At 40.3% G+C, this 25,562-nt stretch overlaps 1 long non-coding RNA gene across 2 annotated transcripts in view; it reads left to right on the top strand.

The window, feature by feature from the left end:
• Nucleotides 1–13,381, top strand: part of LOC102011766 — a 65,454-nt gene extending 52,073 nt beyond the window's left edge. Inside the window, exons 3-5 of one of the 2 annotated variants that reach the window (XR_001230909.1) lie at nucleotides 5,378–5,505; nucleotides 12,224–12,402; nucleotides 12,876–13,381. This is a non-coding gene — a long non-coding RNA (uncharacterized LOC102011766). Of the gene's footprint in view, nucleotides 1–5,377; nucleotides 5,506–12,223 lie in introns of both variants that reach the window. The other variant, XR_263746.2, reaches the window with a different exon arrangement.
• The last annotated feature ends 12,181 nt before the right edge of the window (nucleotides 13,382–25,562 follow it).

The raw sequence follows: 25,562 nt of genomic DNA, 5'->3' as shown, positions 1-25,562 counted from the left end.
ACATCTGTCTGATCACCACTGTGTCCCCACATAAGCACAATGGCAGGGAACTTAGTGGCCACCAATCAGCTCTTCTAGAATGAATATGAACTTCAGTGAACCTCAGTACCAGGCCTATTTGCTTCAGTGATCATGTTTTGCTCAAACTTGCCACCTGTGTTGTCCATAGGAGTGTTAAGAGTGAGTTCTAAAGCGCCCCCTAATGGCCCGTATGTGTGGAGGGTGATTGGACTGTGGGTGTGCAATAATCATCAATGGATCATGTATGGATGAGTTCAGTAGCTGAATGGAGGTGGGTCCTGCTTGGAGGTGGGCACTGGGGATGTGACCTGGGAGGCTGCATTTTTGTCTCTGGTCCCTGCTCCCCCTTCCTTGCCGCCATGGATGGAGCACAGTTTTCATTCACCAGGGCCTTCTGCTATCCTATTTCTGCTTTGGGGCTAGTCAGCCATGGCAGGAAACAGTGAGTCAAAGTACACCTCTCCTCCTTTATGTTGTAGGTGTTGGATATTTTATGTGACCAGTGAGAAAGCGTCTAAAATTGGGTGGTTGTAGAATAATCATGGATTGAGTTGCAGAGTGGGTGGCTGAACTGGAATCTTTTCTATTTGTGTCCTGGAGAATCACTCTGCACCTCTATGTTCTCATTTCCAAGTTTGTGAGAACAGTTTCTGTGTCACAGAGGTGTACTGTTTATTCAATTTGATAATGAGTATGGAAATGACTTTGGAACCTCAAAAATGATATACAAGATTGGTGCTAATATTGTTTAGACAAGATATCATGCCTATATCCTGTATTCTTATTAACTAACACTAAGATAGCAATATGCAATGTATTAACTATTGTTTAACTGTCCTACTAATCTGTTTGAAACTCAGTTTCATTGTTTTTTTCTTTTAAAAATGATATACAATTAGGAATTGGGATTATAATGGTGCTGAATATTGGAAACTTTTTTAGAATAAGCAATGAGTTTGAGGTTTTCTGTAAATTTTCAATCCATTAATAACAGGCACCTTGAATTATTATGCAGAGCTAATGATGGCAATAGTATTCCTTAAATAAAAATGGCTACTTCTCTGGGTAAAATGTGAACCTTGAAGACTATAAATAAATAATTCCTCTTTATTCTCAAAAATATCAAGGAGAATTATAAATATTTTTAATTCAGGGCAATTGCTAGACAGTGAAAAATGCTAGGCTGCATTCTGAAAAAGGAAAAGGAAAATCAGTTATTGTCAGCTTGCTCAGGGGGCCCAAGGGAGATTTTTGCAGGGGAAGTCCCCAGGTTCAAGGACACCCATGTGCAAGACATCGGCAACAGCAGCAGGCAGCATGAAGCAGAGCAGCACAAGAGTGTAAGAGCCACCTGCATCTTTACTGTATAATCCTCATACAGGTGGTTATCTCATATTTACACTCTTGGATAGTGTTGTAACCAGCACATGCGTGTTTGCCTGTGCTAAGTCATGGTTACATGACTGTCTTTCACTGGGCACCTGTACTAGACAAGGAGGGTCATGTCCTCAGATGTCCTTAGATGCCTCTGAGCTTTGAAGCAGTCTGAGTGGGTTCCCACAGTTTGTTAGAGTAAGAGACATAGTAATAGAAACATTAAGCATTCTGAAAGACTTAGTATATTTTTAAAGCCATTGGCCATAATTCAGTTCAAACAGACAGAGAACAGTGGTGTTGGTTACTGATCAGACCACCTGCTAATAGTTAAATGGAAAATCTTTTTCCATTCTATAGATTTTCTCTTCATTCTGTTTATTGTTTGCTTTGCTATGCAGAAGATTTTTAATTACATATGAGCTCATTTATTGATTCTTGATGTTATTTCTTATAATTGGAGTTCTGTTCAGAAAGTCCTTGCCTATACATGTGACTCCAAAAGTTTTACCTATTTACTTCCAGCAAGTTAGTTGTTTCTGTTTTAACATTTAGTTCTTTGGTCTTTAACATTTAGTTCTTTTAACATTTAGTTTTTTGGTTCATTTAGGACAAGGTGAGCAGTATGGGTCTAGATTCAATCTTCTGGGTATGGATAACCACACCATTTAACAAAAAGGCCATCTTTCTTCCAGTGTGTTTTTGGCTCCTTTGTCAAAGATCAAATAGTTGAATGGGTTTCTGAATCTTTACCAAGAAATCAAATAATAACAAATGCTGGCAAGGCAAGAGGGAAAAAAGGAATGCTTCTACATTGTTGGTGGGGATGTAAAGTAGTAGAACCATTATGGAAATCAGTATGGTGATTCCTCAAAAATTGAAACTAGAAATTCTATTTGACCCAGCTGTTCCACTTCTGTTTTCCTCTACCCCAAAGAATTAAAGACATCATATTACAGTGTTACTTGCATACCCATGTTTATACCAGTACAACTCATAACTAAATTTTGGAAGCAGACTATCTGTCTACCAACAGATGAATGGAGAAAGAAAATGTATTTTCACACAATGGATCAATACTCTGCCATAAAGAATGATAAACAAATAATTTCTCGGCAAATGAACGCACCTTGAGACCATAATCTTAAGTGAAATTAATCAGACACAGAAGTTGAAACATCACATGACTTCCTTTATATGAGAAACCCAAAATATAAATAAAGATAAAAATAAAAGATAAATAATAGGAAGTAGAGAGACAGCAATTTCTTAAACAGGAAGAGGATCAAGAGATGGATGGAGGAGGAGGGAGGGAAAGAAGGAAGGGAAGTAAAAAAGAATTAAGTTATATTATGTACGTGTACCAACTACCCACAAAGAATGTAAACATTATGTATCAGCGTGTACTAACAAAAATTATAAAAGCAATGAGAGGTTCACTGGAAGGGAAGGAGGATGGGGTGCACTCATTAATAACTAATGACGAGGCAGAAACTATTAGCACCCCCGAGAAACGTCTTATGCAAGATTACAAACTTCACAAAGGGTAGGGAATTATATAAATGCATGGATAAACACGTAAACATATGAATACAGGTCTGAAAATTCAGGCTGCCCCACAGGAATGTTTGTTTCAGCTCAAGAGGGGAGAAAGTAAAATATGAGTTGTGAAGATGACTTACATCACCAGCTTTCTTCATTATAAGGAAGGAGCGATCTGCCCTAGTTTTATTTAAGTACGATTTCTAAAGGAGGTGCATCAAGGTTGGGTATCTCTAGATTAATGGAATAAATTCACCTCTGGACGGTTCACAGAGTACTGTTTCTTATGCTGACTCTCATGGCTTGGGGCTTTCCATTATGGAACTGGAGATTAAAGATGAGGGCTTACTTGACAAATACTGATTTTCTACTTCTGCAGGGAACTGTTTTAGGTGTGAGGTTACAACAGTACATAAAAAGACTAGGAGTTGGTTTCCCAGCATCTTGTCCCATTCATGCACTCATTCATTCATTCCTCCATTCATGGAGCCTGTTTGGATTCAGCGCTGACCCCAAGTTAAAGCCTAGGCCCCAAGCGGCAAGGTCAGACAGCGTTCTAGAACTGACTGCTTTTCACATGCTCACGCCAGGCAAATTACGTCCTATAATGATTCCTGTGATGACAGACAAGGAGGCTGAGGTTCAGAAATGCTTACTCAGCTTGCCTAATATTACAGAGCTGATTGGCGGCAGCCTGAGACCATATCCTTCACTCTTATTCTTTCCGCTGTATCATTTACTGATTCCGGAGTTGGTGATAGGAAATAATGATTGGAGAGAACTGTGGGGGCCTATGCGCTTGGTGGCTAAGATTCCATACACTGAATTCATGGGGGCAGAAGTAAGAAGAAAGGCAAAGGGTTGGTCACTGGTGTCCTACATTTATCAAATATTGAATACTGAATTGATTTATGTACTGGGACTATTGATTTATATACTGAAATATTGAATTGATTTATAAACTGGACCTTGTTTAGTTCTTTCACTATCCCTATGAAATAGAGACTCTGACTTTACAAATAAGGAGTTCACTCTTTTACTTAAAAATGTTTTTAACTACAGAAAACCCGACAAGCTGATTACAGTGGATGAAACTAATAGGAATTCTGTTTTCTCACATAACCAGTTTGGAATTGACTCAGGAGCTCAGCAATGTCAGGCTTGACATCTACGCAAGCTTTTAGCCTTTTCCTCATAGTGATGAGATGGATGCCACAGCTTCAACAGTCAGGTCTTCATTCAAGGCAGGAGGAAGGGGAAAGAGTAGCAATAGATTCATGTGAGGTTTTTCCTTTGCAGTTGGGAAGGTAAAGCACTCTCCAGAGGGCCCCCACCCAGAAAACTCCAGAATATTGTCATATGATTACATCAACTTGCAAAGGGTGCTTAGAAAAATGAATATTTAGTTTTCCAACAATTATGATGGAGATGGGAGAAAAATATAGAGAGATTAGAGGCTTCTGTAGGAGGAACAAATGGCCACCCTGTTCCCACTGTTGGCTGGCTGAGGTATTGCAGAAGCTGCAGGCCTACCTGGCACTGCCATCCCGGGGTGGTTGACACTGGTGGGGTGTCCTTGGGGGAGGTAATGCCTGTTCCAGAGACACAAGTGACAAGTCTATTAACTGCCTTTGTCTGCTACCTTTCTCGAGGATGGGGACCCCTTACACCCTTTGGGGATACAGGACAGGTTGTCTTGGTGGTGCTTTCTACCTGGGAAGAAAAGGATGCAAGACATATGCAGCTCTTAGAAGGGAGCAAAGAAAAACACTTTGCCCAGGGGATATCTGGGCACCCCTCTGATCATTCCTTCATTGACAGAGGGTGTTAGGATGAACTCCTTGGAAATCAGCAGCAGTCTAAACTTATTCAAGCAGGGACTTCGTCCCAAGCTCACACGTGAGTCAGCAATTTCCTGGGAGGGCGACCTCCGTGGGTCACCTTCCAGCACGTCTCTCTCCCCTACTTTCACCAGTCACAGAAAAGACTCTTTAATTCTAGGGGCCTGTAAGTTGGGGTTACCTTTTCTTTTCTGATAAGACCATAAAATGTGGACAAGAGAAAAGGTTTGTATTTCAGGCATGACCACCTCTCTTCTGCCAATTGAAGGAGTCTGAGGTGGATAAGCAAAGAATAGACTGTATCCCAAACTTCCATCGTAATCCTTGATGCACCAATACAGTCTGAAGTGGGCAGTGTTGGACAGGGTGTAGCGAGGAGATGAGATTTAAATAGTGTTTAGGTCCGAGTTTTGAATTGATCTGGACTTTTAATAAAATGTCTGGAAAATTATGGTCTCTGCCAAAGCGATCCCTGAAAGACTCCAAAGGACACTGTAAACAGTCTAACTGAAGAAATGATTGCGGACAAATGTCTTAGGTCTTCTTGTTATATCTCATGGAAACCATACTCCTGGTAATAGGTGTTTGTTGTCTGACAGAGTTGTTGCAAAACCAAGTGACACCTGTAGATGGCGCTGTGACTCTTTCCAGAACCATGTCATATTGAATTTGGAGGAATGGTGGACCAGCAGTTGCCAAATCTGGATGGATCGCCTCTAATCACCTGGTGAGCCTCTAAAGCTATAGACTTCTGCCCTACGGAAACTTACTAGAAGTTCCAGTTCAGGAGGTTGGCAGTGGGTCCTGGTGACAGGGATGCCACCATAGATTGTTTGAGAATCACTGTAGAAGAAGGCTTATCTCTCATCCTGGAGCCACTACGCCCCATATAGGTACCATCTGCCTGGAGAGTTTGCAGAGAAGTGAGTCTAATTCTCCTGGAGAAGCAGCATTGGTTATTTGTCTCTTTTCTGGACATCAACTACCTTTCTCAAAACTTTATATGTTCATTATAGGGGCTTACCTGTTGGAGTTACCTCTTCTTTTCAGGTAAAACCATAACACTGGTGCTTTGGATGAGAATGGAAAACCTTATATACTGAGATGGCCCAGGCATGTTCTCCGTCCTTAAATTAAACTTCAAATTGCTAATCTGTGCAATTCCTGCTTCCACCTAGAAGACAATGTGAGACAATAGATAAAACATTTGTTTTTGTGTGGGTAGGACCTTCTGAGAAAAGATTATGTGAGCTAGAGGACAAGTGTGGACGTTAAAGGGTAATTTAAAGCCAAGAGAACTCCACAGGCTCTCTGCGTTAACATTTTGAAGGAGGACAAAATCCTTACTGGGAAGCTCCTGTTTGTCTTATCTACCTTGAGGAATGAGACATTTAGTTACATTCTGAAAGATACAAATTCAGTCATCTTGCCCTTCACATCCAAAAAGGACTCTGTTAAGGAGAAGAGATTAGATTTATTTTCTGTCTTTGGAGTAGAGTGGAGGGGGCAATGTGTATCTATAATCTCCCAGGTTTGTATTTTTGGGTTTCTCTCCTGTAGTATGAGAAACTCCCTTCGTCTTGGGGGTGGACTCCCATTTAAGGAGAAGGGGTCTGAGCAACTATTTGAAAGTAACAGTATGCAATACAATGACCATTGTTAACTTCCTATCATGTTGTTTTGAAATTCTGCATCATTTTTATAGTTTTTTTAAAACAATCTCTTTAACATAAAAAAATAAAGGGCTGAGATAAAGGGATCTAGGAAGTATATGGGACAAAGTCGTTAGGTGAGATGAAAGATGGAAAATAGTCATTTTTTAAAGTCAAAAGAAGGGGGAACTTTAACATGAAGAATGGGCACAGCTAGTCCTCTCAGTAATAATTAGTGCCTTGATCTAGAAAGTGCATGCTTGCACTTGAAATAGTTTAAATAAATGGAGATATTAAAATTTCTCAACTTGGAGACTAGAGAGTCAGGGCTTTGAGAGCGGTATGTTGTGTTCATTGGTGGGGCAAGCAGCAGAGTGGTTGCCTGACCACGGCTGAGTGTCTTCACTCACAATGGTGCAGTGTCTGATGAGGGAGTGAGGAGGCAGAGCAGGGAAATAGGCTGCTTAGTTTAAAAAAAATATTCAGTCAGAAAAGAAATAAACAGCCATACAGACTCTAACCACTGTCTTTCTTTGTCTTCTTTAGTACTTTATGTTTGGTGTATCTGTGATTCATGGGTATGCTGGCAACTCTTCACAACCAACTCTCTAGGGTGGGGGAAAGCCCTGATATGCAGTGTTTGCCAATACCTGTAGTGTAAATGCTGCTGCCAAAGGAAAACACAAGCCAAAGCACCTGCTCAGGATCACTCAGTGACAACGTCAAGGCAAGCACCTGGACATCTTGACGCTCACTCCTGCTTCCTGCCTTTCCATGCAGTTCTTCAAAGTGTATTAGCACAGGAAAAAGAACCATAGCACGGTATTCATTGAAAAATGCCGAGAAGAAAAATGAACATACCTGGAGCCCATTAACAAGCATCCTTTTGTTTTGAACAATAATCTATGTAAGGAAAAACATCATTTATCAATATCTTAACTTTTCTATAGCTGCTTAGTATTTCCTGAGCAAAAAATCTTCATTTTATTTTATAGAAAAAGGCAAAACAAAATTTCATAACAAGATGATAAGGGAATACCAATAGTTAATACATTGCATGTTATTATCTTTAAAGTAGTCACTCAGAGTATAAGGGCATAAGAATTTCTCCAATTGATATTAGCACAAATCTTCCTTTTCTATAAACTAAGAGTCGCAATAGTCTAACTAACTTGCATTTCTTCTCTTTTCCCTTCTTTCCTTTCCCCTTTCTGTCATCCTAGTTCCTTTTTCCTTTTTAACAATTTCTTCCCATTTCACAATATCTATTGTACATTTTAGACTTTATTTACTCTTTCAATTTCTCACACCAGGGAGACAATACAGTGTTTACATATGCGAGTCTGATTTATTTCACTAATGAATATGGTCTCAACTTGCATCCATTTACCTATAAAAGTCTTAAGCTTATCCTTTTTTATAGTTCAATTGTACTCCATTGTATGAAAAGACCACATTTTTTCATCCATTCCTCAGTTGATGGGCATTAGAGTTGTTTCCAGGATTTTGCTATTATACATTGTACTGCTGTAAATATGGGTGCATGTATATCGTTTTGGTATGATGTTTTTAATTCTTCTGGAAAAATACCCAGAAGGGGGATAGGTGGGTCGAAAGGCATCTCTAATGACAGATTTCCATAGTGGTTGCACTAGTATACACTCCCACCAACAGTGGAGAAGGGTTTCTTTTTCCCCACAGCCCCTTTAGCATTTGTTACTTGTTGATTTCTTGATGACAGCCATTTTTAATGGGGTGAGGTGGGATCTCAGCATTGTTTTAATTTGCATCTCCTGAATGACTAGTGATGCTGAACATTTTTTTGTATATTTGTTTGCTGTTTGTATTTATTCATTTGAGAAGTATATGTTCGTCTCAAATGCCCATTTTTGGACTGGGTCTTTAAATTTGGAGGAATCTATTTTTTAAAAATTCTTTACATGTTCTAGACAGAAATCCTTTGTCTGAGGGACAACTGGCTAAAATTTTTCTCACTCTGTTGGTGATTTCTTTTGATGTGCAAAAGCTCTTTAATAAGATAAGGTTCCAGTTGTTGATTCTTTGAAGTATTTCCCGTGTAGTGTGGGTTTGTTCATAAACTCTCTGCCTCACCTATGTCATCAAGATTTCTACATACTTTCTCTTCCAGTAGATTTAGTATTTCTGTGGTCATATCTAGATCTGTGATCCATTTTGACTTTGGTTTAGTGCATGGAGCAGACATGGGTCTAATTTTAGTCTTTGGCATATAGAGAGCTAGGTTTTCCAGCACCGCTTATTAAAGATACTATTTTTCTTCCAGTGAACATATTTGGTCACTTTGTAAAAGATAAGTTGGCTGACTGTGTTTGGAGTTGTGTCTGTATCTTCTAATCTGTTCCACTGATCCTCAGGTCTGTTTTTTGCTGGTACCATGCTGATTTTATCACAGTTGCTCTGTAGAATAATTTCAAGTCAGGAATTGTAATGCTTACTGCCTGGACTTTGTTGCCTAAAATTACTTTTGCTATTCTAGGCCTCCTCTGTTTCTGAATGAATTCTGGGAATATTTTCTCTAGTTCTTTAAGGTATGTTAATGGTGTTTTGATCAGGATTGCATTAAATCTGTATAACAGTTTGGGGAGTATGGGCATTTTCACAGTGTTGATTCTTCCTATGCATGAGGAAGGAAACTATCTTTCCATTTTCTGATATTCTCTTTAATCTCCTTTCTCAGAATACTGTAATTTTCCATGTATAGATCTTTTAATTCTTTTGTTAGATTGATTCCTAAGAATTTCAGTTTTCGGATGCTGTCATAAAGGGTGTAGTTTCTCTAATTTCTCTCTCAGTGTGTTTGTTATTGTGTACAGGAATGCTATTGATTTTCAAGTGTTGACTTTGTATCCAGCTATGCTACTAAATTTGGTTACTAAATCTAGAAAGTGTTTTGGTGGAGTTTGTGGGATCTTTTATGTAGAGTGTCATGTCATTTGTGAATAATGATAATTTTACTTCTTCCTTTCTATCCTTATTTCTTTTATTTCTCTTTTTTGTCTAATTACTTTGGCTAATGTTTCCAGAACTATATTGAATAGGATGATGATAGTGGATATCCTTGTCTTGTTCCTTATTTTAAAGTGAAAGTTTTCCATTTTTTGTCCATTTAGCATGATGTTGGCTGTCCATTTGTCATAGATGGCTTTTTTTTTTTTTGATTAAGGTAAAGACCATCTATTCCAGTTTTCTGTAGGGTTTTTATCATGAATCCTTGGACTTTTTCAAAAGCTTTTTCTGCATATATTGAGAGGATCATGTGATTTTTGTCTTTGGCTCTTTGTCTTTGCTCATGACGTATTATCTTGATGATTTGCTGCATTCCATTTAAAAGTATCTTATTGAGGATTTTTACATCTATTTTCATTAGGAAGATTGACCTGTAACTCTCTTTTTGGATGGATCTTTCCCTGGTTTTGGTGTTAGGATAGTACTTGCCTCCAGGAATGACTTAGTATTGCTTCCCTTTCAATTTCATTAAAGAACTTGAGGAGTATTGGCATTAAATCTTCTATAAATTTCTTACAATATTCAGCATTGAATCCATCAGGACCTGGTCTTTGTTGGCAAGTTTTTAATTATACTTTCAGTTTCATTAAGTGATATTGGGTTATTCAGAATTTTTATATCTTCTTGATTCAGCTTTGATTATCCATACATATCTAGGAATTTGTCTATTTTTTCTGTTTTCCCTCTGATGAGAGTAATGATTTTGAAGTAAGTATTGATGATCTTCTAAATTTCCACAGGATATGTAGAGATTTTACCCTTTTCACTCCTCAGTGCATGTGAATTTGAGTCTTTTCTTTTCTTTCTTTTTGATAAGGTTCACTAAGGATTTATCAGTTCTATGTGTTCTTTCTGTATGTCAGATTCTGTTACCATTTTTGGAAAATTTTCATCTATTACTTCTGCAAATAGTCTTTTTATGTCATTTGTGTTCACTTCTGCATTTTCATGGACACCTATCAATCTTCTATTGTTTTTCATTGCATTGCCTTGCAGCTGTTGAATTGTTATTTCTTGATCTCTTGTTATTTTTAAGAGATCTTTCCTTTCTCAGTTGCTACCTGTAATCCTGTTTTCAAGGTCTAAAGGTCTATCTTCAGTTTTGTTCAAGCAATTTTGCCAGCCTTCAGTGGAATTTTTAATTTCCTGAATATCTATTTGAGTTTGTTTCATGCGTTCTACTTCTTTCCTATATTGATCTTTCACAATTTACTTCACTTTCCTATTATCCTCTATTTTGTTTTTGTTTATCTTTACATTTACTGAGCATTTCCTTTAGGATTGTTTTCATTTTTCTTCCTGAGAGATTATTTCTGATCTGATTTCCTCTATGGATTTATTTCTTTACTTTCATTGCTATCATTTCAGAAATTTCAGATGTGCTTCTTTCATTTTTCTCTACCTTGTTATCTCTTGGACTTTTTCTGTGTGGGCTGGAGGTCTGAGATTACATCTTCCTTCTGCATTTTGTCATTTTCTATTTCAAAAATTTTTATTTTGTTTTCTGTGTTTATTCTTGACAGGTTTTGTAGTAGATAGCTATCACTAGTATCTATCACCAGTATCACCCTACACTAGTATCAAATCCTTTCTAGGAAAAATCTGTTTTTCAGGGAGTCTTCTTTGTATAGGAGGTTCTTGGCTTGTGTGTGTCCCAAATCCTACCTCTCCAGTTTGCTAAGAATGAGATGTTTGTATCATTTTTCTCAGTCCCCAGTCTTTTGGTGTTGGCCTGTGGTGAGGTTATTACCCTAGAGCTTCCCTGTATTGTTATAAAGGGAGAACAACTGGTTACAACAAATGTGACATCCTAGGTAACATAGTAAAATTAGCAATAATGAGCATCAAGCACAATTTAGAAACCGACAAAGTGTAGTAGCTATTAATTTTGTACCTTAAACCATAGGAGCAAAATCTACAATTATATAACAGAACCAACTGTAAATTGTGAGATTGTATCCAAAGTGTTTCCCTTTGACAGAATGGTTTTACTCTGTGGTGGGGAGAGTTAAGAAGGATAGTGAATGAAACAAAGATAACTGAAAAGGGAGTATAAACAAGGCTGAAGGACAAAAGATGATCATCAAAAGTTTGGGAAACTAGAGTACAAGGCAGAAGAGAAAGAGTGAAGGAGTAAGCAAGGGATTACCTGAAGTTGGTCTCTGGGTTTAGGGGACGGGATTATTTTTCTGTGGCTGAAGTTCTCTCCAACTGTTTAGAAAAGAGGAAAAAATAGGAAAGAAGAAAAGAGAAAAGAAGAAAGAAAAAGAAAGGAAAAAAGAGAGAGAGAGAGAGAAAAAGGGTGGTCCCACCCCTCCTGCTTCAATTCCTGTGTGTGTTTGTCCCCAAGCACAACAGTGGTTCACCTAACATACCACCTATTGGCTCATATTGTTATTGTTGCTTTGGGCTTTTTCAGGCTGCTAGTCCGGTCTGTCCATCCTGTGCACTCTAGTTGGGGCCCTACCATGTTCCTGGCATTCCCTCTGGTCTCTGCGTCTTCCTATGTGTTTCACCTTGGTTGCAGCAGCAGCAATGGGAGGGGCCACTCTCCACCAAAAATATTTAACTTAAAATATATTTTAAAATTTTACTTTTAGCTTTAATTGCCAACCCAGTGCCTCCATTGTGAAAAACTTGATTTCCCTTTCTTTTCTCTTTTCTTTCGTTCTTTTTCTCATTTCAAGTTTATTAAAGCTCTACAAGTACAAGTTATCCAAGATTATCAAAAGATCTTTCCTTCTCCAGATCAGAAGTAACTGATGAGCTCAGGATTGGTTGCCGGGTCTACAAGACAACTTCAGATAAAGGATGATTTCCACTAGATATCAAATTAACATGGATTATGTGTCCTGTCCACGGAAGGATCCTTTGAAGTGTCACCAAATACAAAGCAAATGTGATGGATCTGTGAAGTTAAAACAATGGTGAGAACTCCCAGTGGGTGAAAGTAAAGAGGAGAAATGGCAGCTCAGAATGGGAGAAAGTAGCCATGGAGATGCAGGAAGTTCTTTTGCTGTGGTTGCTTTTTGTTCCACATTTTTTTGTTGCTATAAATCAGAAAAAGGGGTAGCAGAATTCAGCCAGGTTGTGGATTATAGCAAAATGATGCTCCATTCAGCTAGGGTGGGAGCAGGAAACAAGTAGGGGCAAAGGTCCTCTCCATTCTTCTCTATAGAGTGAAGATATGCACAGGTTATAAAACTGTACTGCCAGGGAGGTGCTGCGAAGGCCCTTCTGAGTTGAACTAGGTCTTTCAAAATTTACATATGGAAGTCATGTCCTCTAATATCTTGGAATGTGGCCTTTTTTGGAAATGGGATCATTGCAGATGTAATTCATTGAGGTTGCTGGATAAAGGTAGCCCCCCACCCAATATGATCTGTGCCCTTATTAACAGAGGAAATCTGGACAGAGACACACAGACAGAGTGTGCGGAGATGAAGGTGGAAATGAAAGCAATCTTCTACAAGCCAAGGAATGGTACATATTGCAGCAAAGCACCAGCAGCCAGGCGAGAGGAATGGAATGATCTTCCTCACAGCTCTTGGAGGGAACCTACTCTCCTGACACCTTCACCTCCAGGACTACAGTACAGTACTTGTTTAAGTCACTCACCTTGTTTTATCTTGTAAAAAAAAAAAAGCAGCTATAATGAAGGCGGACGTTGCCTGGTAGAAGTGGCAAATGGAAGACATAGGAAAAATGTAAAAGTGAGCAGAAGTTCAGTGTGCTGGGGCACAGTCCTCTCTTCAACTTACAGGAGGGCAATGCCGGGTGGAGTTTTTCCTCTCCTGGCCCACATTACCTGGGGAAACAATTCCTATTTCCAGAGGGAGAAATATGAGGCATCTGACAGCTCTACCAATAGTAAAAAACAACAAACAAGAAACAAAAATCAAAAACAAACAAGCAAACAAATGGAAATAACCAATGCCAGATGAAGAAGAAGGGGTGCAACAAATAAAGAATTTTAAATAGATACAGTATATCTAGGAAGTCAAGGAAAGAAGTCAAGGAAATATATAATACCAAGTTCAGGACATTTGTAAAGAAAAACCAAGTTGAAAGTTAGGAGATAAGATCCATAATATGAGAGAGAACCCAATGGATGAGATTTTACAAGAATCTATCAAGAAAAAAGAAAAAAAAGAGTAAAAGGAGTGCAGAGAATTTTAAGATCATTTTCTTTTTTTGGAGAAGAAGTAGTTAATGCTAACTTTAAGAAATTCATAGAGCACAGAGAAAAATAACTATAACAATAGGACTTAGGAATTAAAGCTAAACTCTAAAAATGAAACGAATGACTTTCAACTGAAGATAATTTGATAGCAGATAAATAAAAATATTTATAATTGAGGAACATTTTATTTGAACACAAATAAAATGCACAAAAATTAACTAGGTATTGCCCAAATCAGTGATCTAAAGGAGGATTAATTATATAGTCATATAATTAATGGATTGAAAATCTGATATATTTATGCTTAATGCTTTCAGAAACTTGTGCTAGTACGATTCTAACCTTCATGGAAAGACACACACCTTACATACCTAAATCCTACAACAAAATTGTCTTTCATGGAGAAATCTTTGATCATTTTCATTAAGATCAGGAAAAAATGTAACACTGTCATTGCTACTCTGAACTTGATTTTGGAGGTCTTGGGTGCTACTACAAAGAGAAAAAGAAATAAAAGCTGCAAAATGGAAAGGGAAGAAAAGAGTGACAGTAAGTGAAGATGTTATGATAATCTTCACAAAAGTGTGAATAGTCACAAACTGCTGGAATTATCACTAGTATTAGCAGAGACTATATAAAACCATAATCGTGTTCCTCTATATCAGCAACAAGTGAGAAAATATAATGGAAAATAACACATCAGTCACAGAAGAATAAATCTTTGACATATTTAAGACTTTACTTAGCAAAGAACACATAAGAACGTTTTTTGTTTTTGACAGGTATTGACCCAGGGCCTCGCAAATGTTAAGTGCAAGCTTTGCTACTGAGCTACACCCCAACCCCATGTAGCAGTTTTACAGAGAGTAACTTAAAGTTTTATGGAAAGAAATAGACGAAGAACTGAACACATGAATATACCATTATGTTATGCCATATACTTTGCCAATTTCTTCACTTTTAGGCACTTTAATCACTTTTATTGAAAGAAAAGAAGAGAAAACCAAAATCCTATGTAACCATTTTTTTAGACATATAATCCTGGTTGATTTTATTCCTTTGAGGATTTTTACCCAATAAACATCTTTTGAACTCCAGCTGTGTGCCAGGAAATGTTCACAGTGAATTACAGGTCAAGCCTCGTTGAATCTGCCTAAGGACCTCTCCGGTAGGAGCTGTCAGGTCCCTGTGCACGGGTGATGAATTGAGGCATGGAAAGCTTACCTGCTTTGATCATGGTCATGCAGCAGTATGCAGAGTGAGAACGGAAGCCAAGGTGTCTTTTTTCTTTCTTTCTTTCTTTTTTTTTTTTTTGGTTTTTCTCCGGTACCAGGAACAGAACTCATGACCTTGCGCTTGCCAGGCAGGCACTTTGCCACTGAGCTAAATCCCCAGCCCCGAAGCCGAGGTGTCTTAGTTACTTTTCTCATTGCAGAGACAAAATATCCAATACTCAAAATTAAGGAAGGAAAGGTTTATTTAGCTGACAGTTTGAAGAGGTCTCAGTCCATGATCAGCTGGCTCCAAGACAGGCTGGCACTGCAGGAAAGAAACAGGTTATGGCAGGCAGAAGATAGTAAAGTGACACAGGACAGCCACAGATCTTTGCGTCCCTTACAGCTTATCCAGGCTTGCTTGGGGCAGGTAGTACTCACACCTTTAATCCTGATGCCCTTGATCCTAGCACTGCACCATGAGTCAATCCTAGCAACACTCTAGAACCAACCACCTCTGAAAAAGCCCCATCTATGATCATCTGAGGCTTTAGGGAGAGAAGGAATGACATCTAGACAGAGGTGGCTGGATCTAGAGTGTGCAATGTTGGGATTAAGGTTGTGAGCTTATGAAATTAGTCCACTGATTGATTTGGCATAGTTCTGAGTGTGGGTAATGGGTGTGTAGCCTGGATATAATATAAGGGACAGAAAGAGGGCTGGTGTTGTTGCTTGTCACTGTTTCTTGTTACTTTGCTGATTTGCTACCTTCTGCCTGCTATGAACTATTCTCCCCTGTGTTGCCCTTCTGCCATGCCACGCTTCCTTGGAGTCAGCCAACTATGGACTAAAACTTCTACAAACTGTGAGTCAGGTAAACCTTCCCTTCTTTAATTTGGGGTGTCACTGTTTTGTCTCAGCAACAAGATAAGCACCTAAGACAGATTCCAACTGTGACAGCATTAAAGCAACACCTAGAAGGGAAGTCCTCACTAGTTATTATAGAAGTTACAAAACTAAACAAGGAATGCTTCTTTCCTTTGAGAACTTACCTGCTAAGGAAAAATATGAAGTAGAAAATATGAAGTATTTCAGGAATTTTAAAAAATGATCTAAAAGAATCCATTGAGAAAACTTTATTCTCTCTGATTAGAGATTGGCTTCCCAGAGATGGTGGTACACAATCCAGGGCCTTGAACATGTCAAGGGGAATTCAAGAGATAGGATCAATATGATCCAGGCTTAGCTACAGCAAACAGCAGGGTGTTTAAATCAGAAGTAAGAAGGGTGGCTGGAGATGAAAAACTGAGCAGGAAAGGATACAGGAGTCTGAGATGTAGCTTCATAGATGGGAGAGTTATAGCTTTATGGTTCCATAGACTTCAGAAGAAAACACTGTAAATATAAGAAGAGTATTAAATACGGAGCCAGAAGCTTCAGGAACCTTCTGAAATTGGTGGTCAAAATGTGAATGTGTGTGTGTGTGTGTGTGTGTGTGTGTATATGTGTGTGTGTGTGGTTACTGTGTGCCATTTCTGGAAGGTTTACGATCCCTAGCTGACCATCAGTTCTTTATGGAAAGGAAGAAATACCGTACCTAGAACAAGGATGCACCCATCTTATGAATTTCAGAGGTGAAGTAGCATTGGAGAAGGAGACTAGAAAGAAGTGGTCAGAAGAAACACGAACATCTGCTATTAGAGAGAGCAAAGAGAAAGGTTACTTAAAGCACCGGCCATGGTCAATATGCCTAGTGGAGACAAGTGCTGAACAAGCACGTATGCTTTCCTGGATATGATCACTTGTGCTCCCTTGGGTTGTCAGGCAATCTTTTGCAGGCTGTAATGCATGCTTTAGGCGATTAGGAATAGTCAAATTAATCTGAAAACCAAACTCCATTGAAAAATGGTCCACAAGATGGCACTGTGGGCCAACAGGAATTTTCATCTGGTCTTCAGGTGTAAAATGTGTTTTCATTCCCCTTGGTTTTCTTTATCCTTTGCTAATATACTGCAGACTGACTTCCTACATTATTTATCTATTAAAAATGTGAGCATTTGGAAATAACATTCCTAATTTTCATGATTCCTGCTTACTCTTCATGTAATCCTCAGCAGACTTTGGAAAACCTTCATTTAAATATCAGTTCTAATCCAGGAGGTTGAATCTAATTCCTAATTTACTAAAAGCTTTCATGAGTCTGTGTACAGTCACTGCTGGCATTTGTTGGTCCCTGGGGACTTTGAGGTGGGAAAGACAGGAGGGAAATAAAGGGAAGGAGAGAAAGGGCTCTATGTTTGATCAGAAAAGCAAAGAACACAAGCTTCAGCCACAGCCAGTGTGGCAAGGGAATAAAGCAGCTGGAAAATCCATACAGATGTAATGTTGTTTCCAAGGAAAAGAATCTCATTATCCTAAAGTGTGTATTGGTTGGTGTTTTCCTAGAAATCTTCTTTATTTATTATTATGCAGAAAGAGCAGCAAATGACTTAAATTGGGCATCACAAAGAGGAGTAAAATATCACATGGTCAAAGGAAATCATAGTACAATTTATAATTATGTGGCACTGAACTAGTTTACAGTGTTTTTATACTTCTGTCATCTTGTTTGAGTCTCAAAAGCATCCTGTAGGTGGGCAGAGTAACCAACCCCAGCAGAGAAGCCTCATCTTCTCCTTTGGAGCTGGGTCTTTCTCCCTACTCCCTGCATGTTATGGTTTAAATCTAAATGTCCCCCAAATGTCTCATGTGTTTGAATTGTAATTGGATCATAGGGGTGCTATACTCATCAGTGGATCCATCCATGGATGAGTTCAGTAGCTAAAGGTGCTGTCAGGAAGTGGGATCAGTTGGAGGCGTGTCACTGAAAGGGTGTATTATTGTTGCCTCCTCCTCCTCCTCCTCTCTCTCTGCTTCCTGGCTACCATGGGATGAGAAATTGTTCTCTAGCAAGTCCTTCCACCATGTTGATCATCTTAATGTGAGATAACTATGGACTGAAGCCATTGAAATCTGTGAGCTGAAGAAACCTTTCCTCCCTTAAATTCTGGTTGTTGAGTATTTTGTCCCAGGGATGGGAAAGTGAGTAGCGCACTACGCTTCTTGATCTGGCAGCTTAACCTCTGAAGCCACCCTGAAGAAAGTGACTGCAGGACCTGGTGCTGGAAGTGTCTCTGGGAACCACTTAGCTTGACATCTGAGCTGATTATTAGTGTGGAGGAGAGGGCATCTAAACCAATGGCTGCAAGGAAAGATGAGGATATCATACCTAGGCAGGGCTCTGAGTACCATACCAGCCTGGGAACCCTCTGAGCCTCAGACTAGGTGAACCAGTCAGTGTCTCATCAATGTCCTGGAGGTCTCAGCACACAGCTCCACACACCTTCCTGAAAGGGAAGAGCAAGAGCAGCAGGCACAATTCAAATGCAAGCTTCTGCAGTCTGCCTGACACAGCAAGGCTGTGCATGAGCCACAGGTTACTTATTTTCTGGAAGGATAAATGAGGGCATGTTTTCAGTGAACTGATTTCCAAGAAGCATGAGGCTTCCTGAGTACTGACCCACTTCCGGATGCACCCCGGCTGTGGTGGTTTCCAGAATATCATCAGGGCACCTTTCCCGCTGTGCTGTCCATGCTGGAGCTTCCATCGTCTTAAAAGGCACAAATAACTGAATTGCATAATGTAACCCGATGTTCTGACAACCTCACTTATAACTCAGGCTAAATTTAAAGGTCACCGTTGCAGGGAAATAGTGGCAAGAGAACGAAAGTGCCTTAAACACGGATTTCACAGACATTTCCTCATTTTGAGAGTCTTACACCATAGAATAGAGGCAAAATTGCCTGTGAGTATAAAAATATATATATACAAGCAGAGAATCCATTTCTTGGGAACAAGCTAGCTTTAGGAAAAATTGTTAAATAGGTAGACACAGTGTGAAGTGGCTGAAGTTTCTCTTAGATGTTTTCTGTCACGTTGTACTCATTTATTCTTTCCTTCTACATTTATCCCACACCTACTATGTGTAACAAACTGTGATCAAATGGTGCAGGAGACAGGCAGTCCCTGTCTTCACAGAGTGCACAGTTAAGCAGGGAAGACAGACATGGAAACAGATAGGCTAGGATGAAACCATGGAGGAAATACAGTTGGCTTTACACAGGAGGCGGGCCAGTACTAGTCTAACAGTGCGCAGGGCACTGCCTTCAGTGAAGTGGTCATTTATCTGGGTGCAGTGGTGAGTGGGAAAAAAGCATTTTAGGAGAAGAGGAAGCATGACATGGATAAAGTGGACAGCATATGTAGAAGCTAGAAGGGGAAATTGAGCATGCTGTGGTTTGCATTAGAGACAATCAAAACAAAAAACAGCCACAAGCCAAACCTGGCCCTCTACCTATTTTTATAAATAAAACTTTATTGGGGTACACACATCCACATTCACTTGTTTACTTACTCCTTATGCTCCTACTGTGCTAGCCATCTATTGTTGCATAATCAATCAGCCACGGGCTTAGAGACTTTAAACACCAATAACAATGCATTATTTTACATACATCACATGGGTCAGGAATTTGGTGGTTAGAACTCATGAGGCTACTGTGACAATGTCAGCCAAAGGTGGAGCTACCAAAACACTGGCCTGGGCAGGAGGCTCCTTATCCAAGATAGTACCCTCACATGTTGGCACGTTGGTGATGGCTGTGGCTGAGACCTCCATTCTTTGCCTGCTCATAATGCAGTATGAATATCCTGCCAGCTTCCCCAAAGCAAGTCACTCAGAAAGGTCAAGCAGGAGCAACAGGATCTTAAAAGTCACACACTTCCATTTCTACCTTGTGGGCAATGACTACATAAGGGTGTGGATACCAAGGGGAAAGGGGATTGGGAGCCGACTTGGAGGCCGCAGCTACTACTTACGGGCTGTGTAGTGTTGCAGAAATCCCTAACTCCTCTGTGCTTCAGATTTCTTACCTGCAAAATGAAAGTGAAAATATTGCAACCACATATATGAGGTTCTCTGAGAATTGGATAAGGTAAAATCAGTAAGGCCCCTAAACAGTGCTTGGAACATTTATGTAGAGAAAAATATATTAGTGCTTAGGTAACTCCTGAATTCAATGCTAAACAAAGAAACAATTCCCCACATCACCAGGGGTATTCTTTGTCCAGCAAATCAGTCACAGTTGTTTTTTAAAGAAAGACATAATTATTTTTAATTTAACAAGTCAATTGAAAGTATCATATAACATGATGCAGTTGATTTATATTATGGAGAATATTTACTATTTGCAGACTGAGAAAAAGTTTGCAGACAAATATCCAGTCCACACACCACACTTGGAATAGTAGTTTTAAAAGTTTCATTATTACATTATGTAAATTGATGTTGAATGACTGCATATAAATTATGGGTTTAGGGTGGCATTTCAGTAAATGTGCAGTGTGTAATGATAAGATTAGGGCAACTGGCATCTCTGTCACCTCAGACATACAGAATTTCTTTGTGTTGAGGACATTCAAAAAATCCTGTTAGCTATTTTGAAATATTCAATTAATTGTTTTTCTAACTCTTGCTAATTTCTTTTTTAAATACAAGAATGTAAGCAGTGGAATTTAATGTTGGTTTTTCTTTTTCTTTTCCTTTTTTTACTAAATGTTTTCTCAAAATGTGGAGGAAGGTGGGTGAAAGGAGAGAATGTTACACAACTGACAAGGAGAATCTAAATTCAGAAGGAGGAGAGGAGGCTCACAGGAGTAGGATTTTGACAGGTGGGAAAATCCTGAGAAGTCACGCATGGACAGTTTTCAGTTGTTTAATGGCAAATGGTTGCTTTTCTCCATTACAGATGGCTTACAAAATTCCTCTTTCAATAAATGTACATCTTAGCCTGGGCTTCCCAAAAGCAGAGCCTAAGATAAAGGCTTGCATGTGAGTTATTCATCTGGAAAGTGACTCCAGGGAGCAGAAGCTGGGGAGTTGGTGGGGAATCAAACACAAGAGCGGATTGTTAAACGACCCAGTGCTGCAGAGGGTGGGTGTTTGGTCTCCCCAGGATCACTGAGGGCCTTTTGAAATGCTTGTCTCCTTGAGAGATGAAGGAGAAACTTATCTTCAGAAACTGCTGAGGCCTATAGTTTCTTTGCCCCATTAGTCAAGGATGTTTTTTGTCCTCACTTTCTTCTCCTTCCAGGAAACATGCTGCAGATCAGTGTTCAGTGGGCCCCAACAGGGAGCTGGAGGCCGTCTCAGATTTCCAGGTTAGGGATGATATGCAGCAAGGGGCCAGGTGCTCTGTGGTCATTTTTTCCTCTTTTTTCTTAGAGCTAGTCAAAGTCTATTGCTCGAGATTTTCACAGAAGCAGCTATTGCAAAATACAACAAAATATGACCCAAGATTTCTGTGGCTTATAACAAGCATCCAACAGCATCTATTACAATGAAGATGCACAGTTTGAAAATACAGGTTAAGTGAGGACCTACAAAGAGCTCGGAAGCCCCCTTCTTTAAAAACCAAAGCTTGACTAAATCAGTCACTTTCCTTGGAACCATCACAGAAGTGAAAATGCAGTGTGAACCGCGACCTCAGACTGGAAAGACAGGTGCCTCCCAGAGTTTCTGACATGATGAGGAGCTTTGGGAGCCATAAAGAACCATTAGACAGTCACTTGACAAATTGTCAGAGATGGAGTGTAGTCTAATGTGAGAATCAGAAACTGCTGAGGCCTGTAGTCTTAGGAAGCCCTGAAACTTTACAGACTTCCCCCCTCCAGTAGTCTCACCATGATCTCAGGGTGGGAACCCAAGAAAAATCCCTCCTTGAGCCCTGCCAGGGGGAGGGACAATAACTATAGTGGTATCTTGGTTACTTTTCTCTCATTGCTGAGACAAAAGACCCAACACACAATGAGAGATGGAAAGGTTTATTTAGCTCACGGTTTGTGGAGGTTTCAGTCTATAATTGGCTGGCTCCAAGGCAGGGTGGTACATAGCAGAGGGCAGCAGCTTATGGCAGCAGAAAACAGCAAAAACAGCAAGAGCAAACGGGGAGGAGCAGTCACAGAGAGCAAGGCTCTTTCCCTCCCTTATACTGTGTGCAAGCTACCTGCCCCCAGGTAGGTGTAGCACTCACACCCATAATCCCAGCATTGGACCATGAGTCTAAACTCTAGAAAGCAGCCCCATGACTGCATGAGGCTTTGAGGGGACATCCAGACATAAATCATAACATTTAAGCTTAGGGTCTTATTTATGAGGGAGACAAAAAGAATGACACTAGAGAAACTTTAGCATTTTTTCCAGCTACAATGCACTGAGGGACAATGATTAAAAGTGTAACTTTTGCATAATGGAAGTGCAAGAAGGAAAGGAAAAGAGAATGGAGCAGAAGCTATTAAAGTAATAATGTAAAAGCATTCTAAGATTAATGTCAGGCATGAAGTTACAGATCTAGAGAGCCCAGAGAATACAAGCAAGTCTACACACAGCCATGTGTCATACTCCATGTAGGAGAGTCCAGGCCTAGAAAATAAATCTTGGAAGATGCCAGAGAAAGAATGCATCAGTATCAAGACACTGCATGGTACTCTATACATGTGTACAAGTTTTTCACGTCAATTTAAAAAATTAAAAAGCACTTTTAGGATAGGAATTCTCTCATCAGACTTCTCTCATCAGAAAACATGCAAGGAAGTGGCTAGCTTCCTGCCTCGTAGGCTCCCGGAGGGAGGGCCCCCGGCGCATGGGGAGCCTCGGGCGGGGAGCGCCGGTCTTCGGACTGGTGGCTCACTCCCGGCCTCGTAGGCCCCCGGAAGGAGGGCTTCCGGCGCACAGGGAGCCATGGGCGGGGAGCGCCGGTCTTCTGGCTGGCTAGCTTCCAGCCTTGCAGGCCCCCGGAGGGAGGGCCCCCAGCGCATGGGGAGCCATGGTATAGCGAGCACTGTTGTGTGCCAGCCCTTAGGCCAGCTGCTGCCACTCAGTTGAGATCTATCATGACACAGAGAAACAGTGACACAATTGGCCCACCATGCACCGACTGCAGTTGCCCACCCACGGATGTGTGTGAATCATTCAAACTTTGAACAACCCCTGGGAATACATGCCATACGATGGGCCACTCTTGCTCCTGCCATTGAGAACCGGAAAGGTCCAGAGCCCAGCGGAGGAGCAGCTGCTGAACAAGGACTCAGAGAACATGAGAATGCAGACTAAGCCCATGGAGTCAGAGGTCCAGTGGACTGGGGTCACGAGAGCCGCTCGCAAGCTGTAAACCAGGAGGACCTTGCACAATACCTGCAGAGACTCACTGGAAGCCATTCTTCCCCTGACAGTACAGGCTGTGGTGGAGCTCCGGAGAAGTCTGCCGCAGGATTCCTGCTGCCTGTGCTGACAGTTGGGGAGAGGACACTAACTGGTTGTGGGGTGTCAATGTGATGGGAGGCTGGAGAGAAAATGCTACAAAAAATGGCTTTCGCCCCAGACGACTCACTTGATTTTTGACAACCCTTAGGCTGTAACTACTTGTTAGATCCTTCTTGTGTATCTCTGTCTTCCTGAGAAACCACTTTGAAGATACCACCATGTATTACAGCAGTCATTGATATTGTCCTACTAATCTATCCATAACTCTGTAATGTTTGTATTGTTCCTATCCTATTTCATAAATGGATCCATGTTTATTATTATGTGTTTCCTACAACAACCATTGAGAATAGTTAATGATTATTCAATAGGTCACTCATGTATAGCTCTATTTATTTTCTTTAGAAGCCACTTTGAAGATACCTATGTATAGTACAACAACTATTGATAATCTCCTACCTCTTTTGTCTGTAACTCAGTATCATTTGTCTATTTGTTTTCCTGAGAAACTATCTTATAGATAACAATATGTAAAACAATAACCATTGATAATTTCCTACCACTTTGTCTGTAATTTGGTAAGACCCTCCTATTATTATGTTATCCTTCTTTTACTCTTTAAAATAAAAAAAGAAAAAAGAAAAAAGAAAACATGCAAGGAAGAAGAGAGTAGAGTGAAATATTTAGTTTTAAGATAGAAATCTACCAGTCTAAAAATCTATATCCATTGAAATGGGCCTTCAAAGCAAGGGAGAAGTAAAGACTTAGACAAACGATGATGGAGGAGATTCATTATCAGTAGATCAGTCTTGCAAGAGTGAAAAAGGAACATGAAGGATGTTAAAGTCCAACACTGAGTCCTCCACCTTCATCAATCAGGTGCCTGTCCAGCTGAAGCCATGAGGATTCACAGTGCCACTGTGCACTCACCCCTCCTCCTGACTGCTTAGGTGCTCTTGCAGAGGTCCAGGATGGATTTAATAATGGAGCAGACAACAGTCTGTGTGGTAGGATCAATGGGACCCTCTGGACAAGCCTTAGATCACGATGCAAAAAGTAGCCATCCAAGGTCTTGTCCAAGGGTTGGTTTGTCATCAAACACCATGCCAAAAGCAATGTGTCTGTGGTTAAGCAGGAGGAGTCACATTCAAGGTTGATTGTGTTCTACTGGACAATGAGTTTTTCTATTCCATTTTCGGTGACAACATCTTAGTGTTGTTTGGGTAGTCAAAGGGCCTACTGGAAACAGCTTGGCTGGGACCTGTGCAACCATAAACATCTGTGAAGACTCCAAGGTTATCCTGAAGACCAGGGAGTTTGTAAAGGAGTATTCAGAATCCAGCCTCAAGCTCACAGTCATCCCTCTGGTCAGGAATATGACACTCAGCCTAGACTCATGCTCACACAGGCAATCAAGACCAAAAAGACCACTCTAGAGAGCAGATGTGTGTTGCTACCACTCTTACAGAGCAGATAGGATACAAAGGACCACCTATTGGACTTCAAACCAGGCTCTAGAGAGAAGATCACGGGCAAAAGGACCATTCACATGACTGAGTCTGGCCCAAGAGATCACCCTTACCAGGTCAGTGCAGACACAAGCCATGACCTGTATAAACTGTATGGTGTGGATACAGCAGACATCAAAACCTAGGAAGCTATTCCAGCAGATAGACGAGTGCGTGGACCAACATTCTAGCCAGTGTGTATACAGGAGATGAATTAGGAGGAATGTGGTGTCTTGGAGGGTCTTTTTCAATGTCTCCCTGCACTGGAGAGCAAGTAATGGTCATTACATCAGGAGAACAAGGTGCTTAGGACAGGGCATGTCATAAGTCCCTTTGTATGCTGTAAAGATCTCCCTAAGGAATGATTTCCCACCAAGATATGAACTTTTGTGTTATGGATTGTGGTGGATGAACTAATAGTCAACTTGTAACACCCAGCTGAACCAGCTGAACTGAATCAGTGTGGTAGTGGGTGTGGAAGGCCTAGTTGAGAATTGTTGCAACAGTATAACAGGAGAACTGGAGGGGAAGAGGGTGTGCAGTAGATTCTCCTGGAGAAGCTTGTCAGGTTGGTTTTCCTGATATGAACTTGGTTGTTCTCATCACTGGAGGAGCTTCGCTCCTCGCTGTCACTGAGGATGGCTGTGATTCTTTTTAGGGGAGCTCTGGTCTTTACGTTGAATGTTGCTTCCCAGCTCCAGTACAGGTCCCTCAGCCTGCCAGGATGTATCTTTCATCTCCATGGTTCAGAATTGCTAACTTGCACCACTGGTCTTTGGGCCTTCCCAGCATAGATCCTTGAAACAGACTTGCATGAGACAT

The sequence above is a fragment of the Chinchilla lanigera genome, unplaced genomic scaffold, assembly GCF_000276665.1.
Source record: "Chinchilla lanigera isolate Chin_1 unplaced genomic scaffold, ChiLan1.0 scaffold00079, whole genome shotgun sequence".
NCBI lineage: Eukaryota > Metazoa > Chordata > Mammalia > Rodentia > Chinchillidae > Chinchilla > Chinchilla lanigera.
The sequence above is the reverse complement of the archived record's forward strand: the minus strand, read 5'-3'. Positions and strand labels throughout refer to the sequence as shown.